Source organism: Sminthopsis crassicaudata, chromosome 1 (assembly GCF_048593235.1).
Source record: "Sminthopsis crassicaudata isolate SCR6 chromosome 1, ASM4859323v1, whole genome shotgun sequence".
In the NCBI taxonomy this organism is placed as follows: Eukaryota; Metazoa; Chordata; class Mammalia; order Dasyuromorphia; family Dasyuridae; genus Sminthopsis; species Sminthopsis crassicaudata.
The window spans coordinates 363,302,379-363,316,273 of record NC_133617.1 but is presented as its reverse complement, the minus strand read 5'-3'; the positions used below and the strand labels follow the sequence as shown (position 1 = coordinate 363,316,273).

The window sequence follows — 13,895 nt, the reverse complement described above, 5'->3', positions numbered from 1 at the left end:
ATTGTTGTAGGACTTTAAAACCATCAGGAATCATTGGATTCCCTGAGACATGATGATATTGTTGCAGAACTTCAAAATCTGCAGGAATCATTGGATTCCCTAACATACAATAAGACTGCCACAGGACTTGAAAAACTTGCAGGGATCATTGGATTCCCTGACATATGAAGTATTGGACAATAGATTGGTTTTGGGCTATCTCTTGGCTGCTGAAGAAGACATATGGGTGATTCTAGTCCTTCTAGGACTTCTGGAAATCTTTTACAATACTATGCTGATTCATATTGTTTGTTACATCACTACTTGCATGAACAATTTATGTTTGTTACACCACATTAAGCCTGTGCCAGTTGCGGTAAGAGTCATCACTACTAGCCTATGCTTTATTGCCATGTGCTTGTGTAATACCTCCCATGCTGATGGATTTGTGTATACCCATTTCTAGTAAGACCCTTTAGCCCAGAACCTGCTAGCAATATCTGGCTTGACTCCCCACTTCCTTTTGGTGTTTTCCATCTGTCTTCCTGAGAAGTCAGGGAGGGAATGATCATCCCCTTTTTAGTGCTTTCACCTCCTTTCCTGAGAAGTCAGTGGGGGCATGAAAACCAACTTTTTGGTGTTTTCACCCCCTTTCCTGAGAAGTCATGGAGGGTGTGGTCACATCCTTTTTGGGGTTCTCACCTTGCTGAGAAGTCATGGAGGGCGTGCTCACCACCTGTGTTCTAAAACAAAAGTAAGGGGGAGATGTAGAGGTCTGAAACTCTGAATCAGACAAGAGAGCACTTAAGGCTACCTATTTAGACAAGGTAATGTAAGTAAGACAATGACTCTATTAGCATATATTTGGATGATGGCTCTCCTCATTATTGGTGCTTGTTGAATGTTTGGTAGTAAGATAATCTTAGGCAAGGATTGGAGAGTGGAGAAAGAGAACTGAGAGGCACTTGGAGGCAGGAAGAGGAGGAGAGAAGCTGTAGACTCCAGGCTCCAGAATCCAGAATACATCCTTTGCTAGCTGTGTGGCAACTTGCCTGCCTCCTTCACTTCTTCTCCTAAAGACCAAGGACTTTGATTTATCTTGACTCTGGCTGATGCTGAGGCCCTCCAGAGAGCTAGCCCATACTTTACAGATAGTGAATCTCATGAATTTGTATAGCTTTGCCTCAATCAAATCCAATTCAAGCCAAGTCAAGACATCACAGTTGTCATGTCATTAGCCCTCTTTTTTATGCTGTCCATAATTTATTTCATTTTTTTAAAATAAAGCTCTTTATTCTCAAAACATATACATGGCAATTTTTTTCAAAATTAATCATTGCAAAATGTTGTGTTCTAATTTTCCACCTTCTTCCATACCCTCCCCTAGATGGCAAGTAATCCAATATATGCTAACCACAGTAAAATATATGTTAAATCATATATATCCATACATATTATACAACTTTGTGGCACAAGAAAAATGAAAGGAAAAAGGGAAAAAAATGAGAAAGAAAATAAAGTGCAAGCAAAAAACAAAAAGAGTGAAAATGCTATACTGTGATACACACTCACTTCCAGAAGTCTTCTCTGGATATAAATGGTTCTCTTCATCACAAGATCATTGGAACTGGTCTGAACCTCTCATTGTTAAGAGAGCCATAGCCATCAGAATTGATTATTATACAATATTGTTGTTGCCATGTGCAATGATCTCCTGATTCTGTTCATTTCACTTAGCATTGGTTCATGTAAGTTTCTCCAGCTCTCTTTGAAATTATCCTGCTGATTGTTTCTTATAAAGCAATAATATTCCATAACATTAATATGTCATAACTTATTTAGCCATTTCCCAACTGATGGGCATTCACTCAGTTTCCAGTTTCTTGCCACTACAAAAAGGACTGCCACAAACATTTTTGCATCATATGCATTCCGTCCTTTAAGATCTCTGTGGGATATAAGCCCAATAGAAACACTGCTGGATCAAAGGGTATGCACAGTTTGATAATCCTTTGGGCATAGTTCCAAATTGTTCTTCACAATGGTTGGATCCATTCACAATTCCACCAACCATGTATTAGTGTCCGGTTTTCCCACATCCCCCTCCAACATTCATCATTATCTTTTCCTGTCATCTTATCATCTTAGAAGTGTGTAGTGGAACAACAGAGGCGTCTTAATTTCCATTCCTTTGACCAATAGTGATTTAGAGCACCTTTTTCTTTTTTTTTCTTTTATTTTATAATTATAACTTTTTTTTGACAGTACATATGCATGGGTAATTTTTTACAACATTATCCCTTGCACTTACTTCTATTCAGATTTTTTCCCTTCCTCCCCCAACCCCCTTCCCCAGATGGCAGGCAGTCTTATACATGTTAAATATATTAAAATATATTCTAGATACAATATATGTGTGTAGAACCAAATTTCTTGTTGCACAGGAAGAAATGGATTCAGAAGGTAAAAATAACAGTTTACACTCATTTCCCAGTGTTCCTTTTCTGGATGTAGCTGATTCTGTCCATCATTAATCAATTGGAATTGGATTAGCTCTTCTCTATGTTGAAGATATCCACTTCCATCAGAATACATCCTCGAACAGTATCATTGTTGAAGTGTATAATGATCTTCTGGTTCTGCTCGTTTCACTTAGCATCAGTTGATGTAAGTCTCTCCAAGCCTCTCTGTATTTCTCCTGTTGGTCATTTCTTACAGAACAATAATATTCCGTAACATTCATATACCATAATTTACCCAGCCATTCTCCAATTGATGGACATCCATTCAGCCACTATGAAAAGGGTTGCCACAAACATTTTGGCACATACAGGTCCCTTTCCCTTCTTTACCATTTCCTTGGGATATAAGCCCAGGAGTAGCACTGCTGGGGCAAAGGGTATGCACAGTTTAATAACTTTTGGGGCATAATTCCAGATTGCTCTCCAGAATGGTTGGATTCTTTCACAACTCCACCAACAATGCATCAATGTCCCAGTTTTCCCACAGCCCCTCCAACATTCATCGTTATTTGTTCCTGTCATCTTAGCCAATCTGACAGGTGTGTAATGATATCTCAGAGTTGTCTTAATTTGCATTTCTCTGATCAATAGTGATTTGGAACACTCTTTCATATGAGCAGAAATAGTTTTAATTTCATCATCTGAAAATTGTCTGTTCATATCCTTTGACCATTTATCAATTGGAGAATGGCTTGATTTCTTATAAATTAAAGTCAATTCTCTGTATATTTTGGAGATGAGGCCTTTATCATAACCTTTAACTATAAAAATGTTTTCCCAATTTGTTACTGCCCTTCTAATCTTGTTTGCATTAGTTTTGTTTGCGCAGAAACTTTTTCATTTGATGTAATCAAAATTTTCTATTTTGTGATCAATAATGGTCTCTAGTTCTCCCTTGGACACAAACTCCTTCCTCCTTCACAAGTCTGAAAGGTAAACCATTCCATGTTCCTCCAATTTATTTATGATTTCGTTCTTTATGCCTAAATCTTGGACCCATTTTGATTTAATCTTAGTATGTGGTGTTAAATGTCGGTCCATGCCTAGTTTCTGCCATACTAATTTCCAGTTTTCCAAGCACTTTTTGTCAAATAATGAATTCTTATCCCAAAATTTGGGATCTTTGGGTTTGTCAAACACTAGATTGCTATTTTTATTCACTATGTTGCCCTGTGAACCTAACCTATGCCACTGATCAACTAGTCTATTTCTTATCCAATACCAAATGGTTTTGGTGACTGTTGCTTTATAATACAGTTCTAGATCAGGTACCGATAGACCACCTTCACTTAATTTTTTTTTCATTACTTCCATTGAAATTCTTGACCTTTTGTTGTTCCATATGAATTCTGCTGTTATTTTTTCTAGGTTATTAAAATAGTTTCTTGGAAGTCTGATTGGTATTGCACTAAATAAATAGATTAGTTTAGGGAGTATTGTCATCTTAATTATATTCGTAGAGCACCTTTTTCTATGACTAGAAATAGGTTTCAATTTCTTCATCTGAAAAATTGTCTGTTCATATCCTTTGACAATTTATCAATTGGAAAATGTCTTGAAGTCTTATAAATTTGAATCAATTCTCAACATATTTTAGAAATAAGGCCTTTATAAGAACCTTTGAATATAAAATGATATCTCAGATTATTACTTCCCTTTTAATCTTGTATGAATTAGTTTTGTTTGTACAAAAACTTTTAAATATAATATAATCAAAATTATCTATTTTCTGATCAATAATGATCTCTAGTTATGCTTTGGTTAAAAATTCCTTCATCCTCCACAGATCTGAGAGACAAACTATCCTCTGTCCTTCTAATTTGCTTATATTATCACTCTTGTCTCACTTAGACACTCACATGTCTAAATCATGCATCCATTTTGACTTTATCTTGGTATATGGTGTTAGGTGTGGATCAATGTCAAGTTTCTTCCATACTACTTTCCAATTTTCCATGGGCTTTTGTCAAATAGTGTAGTTTTATGCCCAAAGCTGGCATCTTTGGGTTTATGACTACTGTGTCCTGTGAACCTAAACTATTCCACTGAGTAATCACTCTATTTCTTAGCCATTATCAAATGGTATTGATGACTGGTGCTTGGTAATACAGTTTTAGTTCTGGCAGAGCTAGGTCACCTTCATTGGCATTTTTTCCATTAATTCCCTTGAAATTCTTGACTTTTTGTTCTTCCAGATGAACTTTATAGCTGTATGTTCCAAGTCCTTTAGTCACTTTCATGCTGAAATAGATTGGCAGTATTAGCCATCTCTCACCAAGAGAGGGAAAGTTAATTGGTGAACAGATGTTCAAGAGAAGTGAGAACAATGGTGGGCAAGAATAAAGAGAATATTACCTGGGCATTTGTGTTTAAACATGAAAATACTTCAAAATAAAGGGAGAGTGCAGTTGGGAAGAGGAAAATGTGATAGGAAAGACATTTCCAGGGACAATAAGATCCAGAACAAGTGGATACATTTTTCTGATGATTTCCATGTTTGTCCTTGGGATATTCGATCTCTTTTTCTATGTCTCATTTTCTATTCCACATCCATACCTGTTCTCAAGAAAGACTCAGATATTAAATCATTGAAGCTCCACATACATATAAATAGCTGTTATTTTTTTTCCCCTTGGCACTTGGGTCTTCCTTCTGATTCTTTATGAAGTGAAAGGTTTTCTTGCATTGTAAAGTACTTTCTGGCATCAGAAGAGTCAAACTGTGCTAGAAAGATAGGAATGAAGAGTTAGAGGTTCTTTCAGTACTCTAGAAATTGAAATATAAAATCATCCCAGTACTTCAGCTATATATAATGGTGGACCTGTTCAAAGATCATATTTTGTCTGTTATACAGAGAAAAGGCACCAAAGATACCAATAAAAATGCAAATGTGTTGTTTAGATGACTTGCATACTACTCTAAGTCAAAGTGATATATAAATATTCTGAATAAATTTATCAAAGGTATAGAATGAAGCATATGTAAAGTTTTATAAAGATACCTATGAAAATGAGGCTCAAATATGAGGTATGATGGAGAGTTACGGGGCAATAAGAAATTTTGATGGGATAAGATTTAATGGGGGAGTCTCAAAAAAGAAAAAGGAGAAATAGACAGTAGGATAGAGAGATGCCAGAAACAGATTTCATCTGCTGCTTAGTTTAACCCTAAGCTTTGAAGGCTTTACTTGACAGAAGGAACATCAGTGGAAGAAGACTTAGGGATATGAGTAGAATGAGGGTTCATAATAGAAAGTAAAGGAAATAAAAGTGAATTTTAATAAACTTCAGATGTCATTATTATGAGTTAAATTAGGGAATAACAGTACATATAGGACTGTATATGCAAAAAGTGAATCAGTTAAAATGTAGTAAAAGGAATAACAAGTTGAAGAACTGCAGGGAATTTTTTTTCCCAGGAAGATTCCATTTATGTAGAAATGTTAAACAAATATGAGACAGAAAATAAACATGAGACAACAAAGTAGGCTAATCCTCCCCACAAAAACATCTAGGTAAGAACAGGAGTTATTGAAGAACATCTTCTTATAGGATGCATGAAAATACTTTGTCACTATGCTCATCCCCTCAATACTTTGAATCAGAAAATTGACAATGAAATAACTTTGAAACAGCCACTAATTTTGGAGAAGAGTATATCTCCTAATACCTTTATCCCACCCTGAGGTTGTTAGAACCATGCCTACCACTATCTTGAGGTAAGTGATATTATAAGTCTGACAATGCCAAAGAATTTCCACCAGGAAGTAACAAGTATGTAAACACAAGTGTTGGTATATCACTACAAATGTATCTTATTATAATTAACCTATCTGAATATTCCCACTATAATAAATAGATAAGCAGCTAAATAAATAAACTTCGATATTAACTCAAGAGAAGGTAATAAGGAAGAAGCTAAAAGAATGACAAATCTGTCTGTGAAGATTGGCTCTGCATTGTACTGACTTTGAATATGTCACCCAGCTTTTTGAAATTTCAGTTTTCTCATACATAAAATGAATGCTTTTATTTAATGATATCTGGGGCATTGTAGAGTTACAATTCTATAATCCATCAGTTCAATTACAATCAATTACATGATCAAGAACATAATTTATATCTATCTATATGCATACACACATATATATGTATATATACATACACACATATATATATATATGTATATATATAATTTCCCTCAGTTACAAAACATATCAAGATAACCATGGTTTTCCAGTGTTCTAAAGAAATCACTATTCCATTTCCAGAAATGTTACCATTTGCATTTTTAGGTACATTGTTGTAGAGGTGTAAAAATGGCTAAAAACTCTATAACAAAATATGCCATCATACGAGTAACTTTTTATCTATTCATTTTTATGGAAATTGGAGAACATAGAGAACTCCCAGTATTAAAATAAATAAATAAATAAACAAGACTGATGTTCTTATTTGAATTAGAGAAATTGTTTATTTACTATAACAGAATGAAGATCTAGTAAGCTAGAACATGTGAATAATTACATTTTTTATGAAGAAACAAGGATAATTCAAATTTTGAGAATCACATTTCTTCACATGAAATTCTACCACAGTATCTAAATATATATATATAAATTTTTTTTCTTTCCTAAGTTAATATTGCTGTCTTACCTATAGAATTGAAGTGGCCATTTATAGACCTAATCTCATTACTAAATAGCATTAATTCTATGACTAGCTGCAATTCCAAACTTTTATTAGGTAATTTGGTGACTTCCCATGTTGTTGCTTGAATTCATGAAGACAAATAATCTGAATTTACACAATTCACCATCTCTCCAGGATCCAGAATTACAATTTTTTACCACTAGATTTGGGGGGAAAATAAAGGGAGAGAGACAGACAGACACAGACAGAAACAGACAGGGAAGGAGACATAGAGAGACAGAGAGACAGAGAGATGATATATAGTACTTCGTAATTTGGACCAAAATTCTGAATACAGAAGAAAATGTGCTATCCAGACAGATTTACAGATACTGTACAGTAATAAGTTGGAAACTCCAAAAAATAGAATATTTAAATTTAACAATTTCCTAAAATATATAAAGAACAGTGTCATATTTATAAAAATACAAGTAATTCTTCAAATGATAAATGAAAAGATATGAACAATTTTTAGAAGACAAAATTAAAGTCATCTAGAGTCACATGAAAAAATGTTCTAAACCACTATTGATTAGACAAATGCAAATTAAAACAACTCTGAAGTATCACCTCACAATTCTCAGATTGGCTAAGGTGACAGAAAAAGAGAATGATGAATGTTGGAGGAGATGTGAGAAAACTGGAACACCAATACATTGTTGATGGAGTTGTAAAATGATCCAACCATTCTATAAAGTAATTTGGAATTATTCCCAAAGGGCTATCAAACTGTACATACTCTTCAACCCAGCAGTACCACTACTGGGTCTGTATTCCAAGGAAATCATAAAGGAGGGGAAAGGATCCACATATGTAGAAATGTTTGCAGCAACTCTTTGTGAAAGCAAAGAAATGGAAAATGAGTAAATGTCCCTCAGTTGGAGAATGGCTGAACAAATTGTGGTATATGAAGGTAATGGAATATTATTGTTCTATACAGCTTGTTTTAGAAAAGTTTGAAATGAATTACATGAATTTATACTGGACAAATCAAGCAGAACCAGGAATACATTGTACACAGGAACAGCAAGAATGTGCAATGATAAATTATGAAAGACTTGGTTCTTCTCAGTGTTTCAGTGATCCAAGGCAATTCTTATAGACTGGATAGAAAATATTATCACTCAGAAAAAGAATGATGAAGATTGAATGTAAATCAACATATGCTATATTCACTTCTTTTTTCTGGGTTTTTTTTCTCTCTCATGATTTTTCCCTTTTGTTCTGATTTTTCTCTCCCACCATGATTCATAAAGCAATGTATATTAAAAATTTAATTAAATTAAATTAAAAACAATTTCAATGAAAACTAACACATTCTGTAAGCAGCGAGGAACAAGGTCCCAAAAAGCCTGTAGAAGAGGATGGAATAAAGAGTTTTGAGAGGGGAAAACTCAATATGCAATTCAGTGTTACATAACTTGCAAATATGAACCTTATCATTGATTAAAAAACAACAACTCACATTTCTATAGTATTTTGTTAGTAAAATATCATTATTATGTTTTGCTTCTAAAGGATCCATCTTGGCCAAGATGGAGGAGAAGCCACATGTGAATTTCTAATCTCTCTCTTACCCTCACTACCAACTATTTAATTTAGCCTCAAAAATAGCTCTTGACTGGTAAAACCCAGGAAGATTAGAAGTACAACAACTTACCTAAGAAGAGAATATGGAATTTCATCAGAAAAGGTCTATCCTGAGGGATGGGGAAAAAGACCCTCACAAACAGTGATATACTAAAGGCTAGCATATTGTGCAGATTGGGCTGGGCAGGTCTCTGGGGTTAGAAAAGCTACAGAGATAGATGACTCTGGCATAGGCTGATTGCTCTACTTTGCTTGCAAGACAGCAGATCTGCAGAGAAATCAAAGCCATTAAAAAAATGCCAGAAACTGCCTATAGCTACCCCAAACCAGAAGTGACTCAGCACAGATCGCTGCACAGCTGTGCAGCTGCATGCTGCTATATGGGGCTTTTCCTTGGGGCAATTAAGAACCTGCATGGCAGGGGTCACAGACCCGGGTAGCCTCTAATCTGTACAGTGGAAGGCTCAGCCAAAGAAAAGTCAGGAATTACAAAACAAATTTACAAAATACTTGCCACAAAAATAAAGTCAGATTTAAATAATTGGAAAGACATTAAGTGCTCTTGGATAGGCCCAATCTATTTATTTAGTGCTATACCAATCAGACTCCCAAGAAACTATTTTAATGACCTAGAAAAAATAACAACAAAATTCATATGGAAGAATAAAAGGTACAGATTTGCAAGGGAACTAATGAAAAAAAAAAAAGTCAGGTGAAGGTGGTCTAAGTGTACCTGATCTAAAGCTATATTATATAGCAGCAGTCACCAAAGCCATATGGTATTGGCTAAGAAATAGACCAGTCAATCAGTGGAACTGATTAGGTACAAAGGACAAAAAAATTTACATCTATAGCAATCTAGTCTTTGACAAACCCAAAGATACTAACATTAGGGATAAAAATTCATTATTTGAAAAAATCTGTTGGGAAAACTGGAAATTAGTATGGCAGAAATTAGATATGGATCCACACTTAACACCATATACCAAGATAAGATCAAAATGGGTCCATGAGTTAGACATAAAGAATGAGATCATAAATAGATTAGAGGAACAGAGTATAACCTACCTCTCAGACCTGTGGAGGAGGAAGGAATTTATGACCAGAGGAGAACTAGAGATTATTATTGATCAAAAAATAGAAGAAATTTGATTACATCAAACTAAAAAGTTTCTGTACAAACAATACTATTGCAAACAAGATTAGAAGTGAAGTAACAAATTGGGAAAATATTTTTACAGTTAAAGGTTCTGATAAAGGTCTCATTTCCAAAATATATAGAGAACTGACCCCAATTTATAAGAAATCAAACCATTCTCTAATTGATAAATGGTCAAAGGATATGAACAGACAATTCTCAGATGATGAAATTGAAACTATTTCCACTCATATGAAAGAGTGTTCCAAATCACTACTGATCAGATAAATGCAAATTAAGACAACTCTGAGATACCACTACACACCTGTCAGATTGGCTAAGATGGCAGGAACAAACAATGATGAATGTTGGAGAGGATGTGGGAAAACTAGGACACTAATACATTGTTGGTGGAGTTGTGAAAGAATCCAGCCATTCTGGAGAGCAATTTGGAACTATGCCCAAAAAGTTATCAAACTGTGCATACCCTTTGATTCAGCATTGCTGCAATTTGGCTTATAACCCAAAGAAATACTAAAGAGCGGAAAGAAACATATATGTGCCAAAATGTTTGTGGCAGCTCTTTTTGTAGTGGCTAGAAACTGGAAGATGAATGGATGTCCATCAATTGGAGAATGGTTGAGTGAATTATGGTATATGAATGTTATGGAATATTATTGCTCTGTAAGAAATGACCAGCAGGAGGAATACAGAGAGGCTTGAAGAGACTTACATCAACTGATGCTGAGTGAAATGAATAGAAACAGAAGATTGCTGTACACTTCAATGCTGTATGAAGATGTATTGTGATGGAAGTGGATATCTTCAACATAAGGAAGATCCAACTCACTTCCAGTTGATCAATGATGGACAGAAACAACTACACCCAGAGAAGGAACACTGGGAAGTGAATATAAATTGTTAGCACTACTGTCTATTTAGCCAGATTACTTATACCTTAGGAATCTAATACTTAACGTGCAACAAGAAAATTGGATATACACACATATATTGTATCTAGGTTATACTGTAACACATGTAGAATGTATGGTATTGCCTGTCATCTAGGGGAGGGAGTAGAAGGAGGTAATTTGGAAAAATGTTTACAAGGGATAATGCTATAAAAAAATTACTCATGCATATATGCTGTCAAAAATTTTATAATTATAAAATAAAAAAGGAGTAAATTGGATTTTTGATGAGGAATAGGGTAAAAAAGAAAGAGAGAAGGATAAACAACACAAGGCTAAGACTCTCACTGATTTCCACAGTCTACCTGAGCTAGGCAGAAAACCCTTTTCACCTCAGTGAGAGTAACTTTTCTTGAAGTTTTTCCAGTCTATCTTGAGCTGAAGAGTGGTTTCATTCCATCAGACTCTCTTGCACCTCTCACATGAGGCCTTCCTTATTTGCCCTGGTCAGTAGTATGTTTTATAAATTTTGATTCAGAAGCATATAATTGTGTAAAGAGGATCTGGCATTGGAACCAGAAAGAACTAAGTTGAAATTCCATATCTGATATTTACTGTGCGACCTTGGGTACTTTTCTGTGCCCAGATTACAAATTGTGAAGTTAATTCCTACAGCAGTAGAGGAACTTTCTTCCATCTGGAAATTGCCTGGATCAATGAATTCCTAAATACAAGTTCAATTTATCTGTAATATATACCACTCTTACATATACCTCTGTCTTTCACACTTTTCTCTCACACCACTCTCACAACTCTTACACCTTTCACATTTCTTTCTCAGACCTTTCTCTTTTTCTCCCTCCTTCTCCCTTTCACCTTCTTCACTACCTCATTCTATGAATGCTATTTATATAGTTTGTGATAAAAGAAATTCAATATCAATGACTGAGTCATTCTTGAATTGATAAATGGTCAAAGGATATGAACAGAAGAAGAAGAAATTAAGTTCTATACAGACATGTAAGATGTTGCAAATAATTATTGAATAGAAAACTGCAAATTTAAATAATCTTGAGGTACTATCCCACATCTATCAAATTTGCCAAAATGATAGAAGGGAAAAATAATAAATATTGGAGTGGATATTGAAATAATGACACACTATTATACTATTGGTGGAACTGCAAAATGATCCAATCATTTCGGAAAACAATATGAAATTATGCACCAAAAAGATATAAAAATGTGTATATCCTTTCACTTGCAAATACAAACAACTCTTTTTTCCAAGATGATTTAGAAAAATAAAAATGTACAGATCTCAAATGTTTATAGTAAATCACTTTGGGTGAATTTTGGAAATTGAAGAGATGCCTATCAACTGGAGAATCGCTGAACAAGTTGTGGTATATGATTTTGTTTGTTTAAATTAAATTAAACTAATTTTAATATACATTTCTTTATTATTTATTCTGAGAGAGAAAAATCAGAACAAAAGAGAAAAACCAAAAGAGAAAAAAAAAAAAACAGAAAAAAGAAGTGAACATAGCATGTGTTAATTTACATTCAATTTTCATAGTTCTTTTTCTAAGTGCAGATGACATTTTCTGTCCAAAGTTTTTTGGGTGCTTTGATTCACTGAACCACTCAGGAGAACCAAACCTTTCATAATTGATCATCTCAAATTCTTGCTGTTATTGTTTCCATTGTATTCCTGGTTCTGCTTGTTTCGGTTGGCTTTAGTTCATATAAATCTTTCCAGGCCTTTTTAGATCAACTTGTTCATCATTTTTTATGGAACAATAATATCCCATTACCTCCATCAATTACAACTTATGTAGTCATTTTCCAACTGATGAGCATCTACTCATTTGCCAATTCTTGCTACCACAAAAAGAGCTGCTAATAACATTTTTGCATATGTGGGTCCTCTTCCTTTCATTATGTTTTCCTTCAGTTTCAGATCCAGTAATAGTATTGCTGGGTCAAAGAATATGCTGAGTTTGATAACCCTTTGGGTATAGTTCCAAATTGCTCTCCAGAATGGTTGGATCTCCACCAACGATGTGTTAGTATACCAGCTTTCCCACATTCCCTCCAACAATTGTTATTATCATTCCCTGTCATCTTAGCCAATCTGAGAGATGTGAGGTGGTGCCTCATAGTTGTTTTGATTTTCATGTGGTATATGAATGTGATGAAAACAAATGATTAGCAAGTTAATTTTAGGGGAAAAAAATGAAAACAAAAACAAAACAAAAACAAACAAAAAAAACACAGTGTCATACAGCTAGTAGGTGTCAGGTCAGATTTGAACTCAGTTCTTCTGTCCATTGAGCTACCTAAATCCTCTAATGAATCCCAAACAATGTGTTTGACCATACTTCTGCCCTTGCAAAGTGTTGAGAAAATATGATGGTCTTTCACTGCCAAGAAATTCACTTAAGTTTGAAAACTGCCAGATGCCTCAAATTTATAGTAAGGCTCAGATAAACTTCTCTGGTTCATGCTTTAGATAACAATAGGATTAGGTCTTCTGGGAGCGGACCCAAGATGGTGGAGACTACATGTTTATTTCAAACCCTCTCTACAACTCTCACACTAATTACAAAATCCAGTCTTTGAATTAGCTCTGGACAGGCAGAATTTACAAATATTGGGAGTATAACAAATTGTCAGCAGAAGATATTTTGAAGATCAGCAGAAAAGGTCTGTTTCAATTGGAAATGGGAGGGAGGCAGTCAGCACAAGCAGCTGAGGACAAATGCCAGTGCAGACAGCAAAGTCCCAAAGTAGTATAGTCTCCATGGTCTGTGTGAGGACTCTGAGTGGTGGAGAATCTACAGGTAGAAAACAGATCAGAAAAAGTCTGTTTATATCAGAAACAGAAGAGAGGCAGCAAAGTGCAAGCAGCTGAGTACAAATGCAAGCACAGATAGCCCAGAGACCCAGGATGGTGCAGACTACCCGGGGTACTGCACACTCAGGTGGGCTGTGCAAATTCCCCATGGCAGAGAATTTACAAGGAGGAATCTACAGAAATCTACAGCAGTATTGGCTACTC

The 13,895-nt window shown here is 34.9% G+C and overlaps 1 protein-coding gene and 1 long non-coding RNA gene across 3 annotated transcripts in view; one reads left to right on the top strand and one right to left on the bottom strand.

Moving 5' to 3' along the window:
• RIT2 (Ras like without CAAX 2) overlaps positions 1-13,895 on the top strand; it is a 669,143-nt gene that overhangs the window by 191,443 nt on the left and 463,805 nt on the right. The window lies entirely within an intron of this gene.
• LOC141554301 (uncharacterized) overlaps positions 4,994-13,895 on the bottom strand; it is a 30,679-nt gene continuing 21,777 nt past the window's right edge. Inside the window, exon 3 of the long non-coding RNA XR_012485820.1 lies at positions 4,994-5,225. This is a non-coding gene — a long non-coding RNA (uncharacterized LOC141554301). The remainder of the gene's footprint in view (positions 5,226-13,895) is intronic.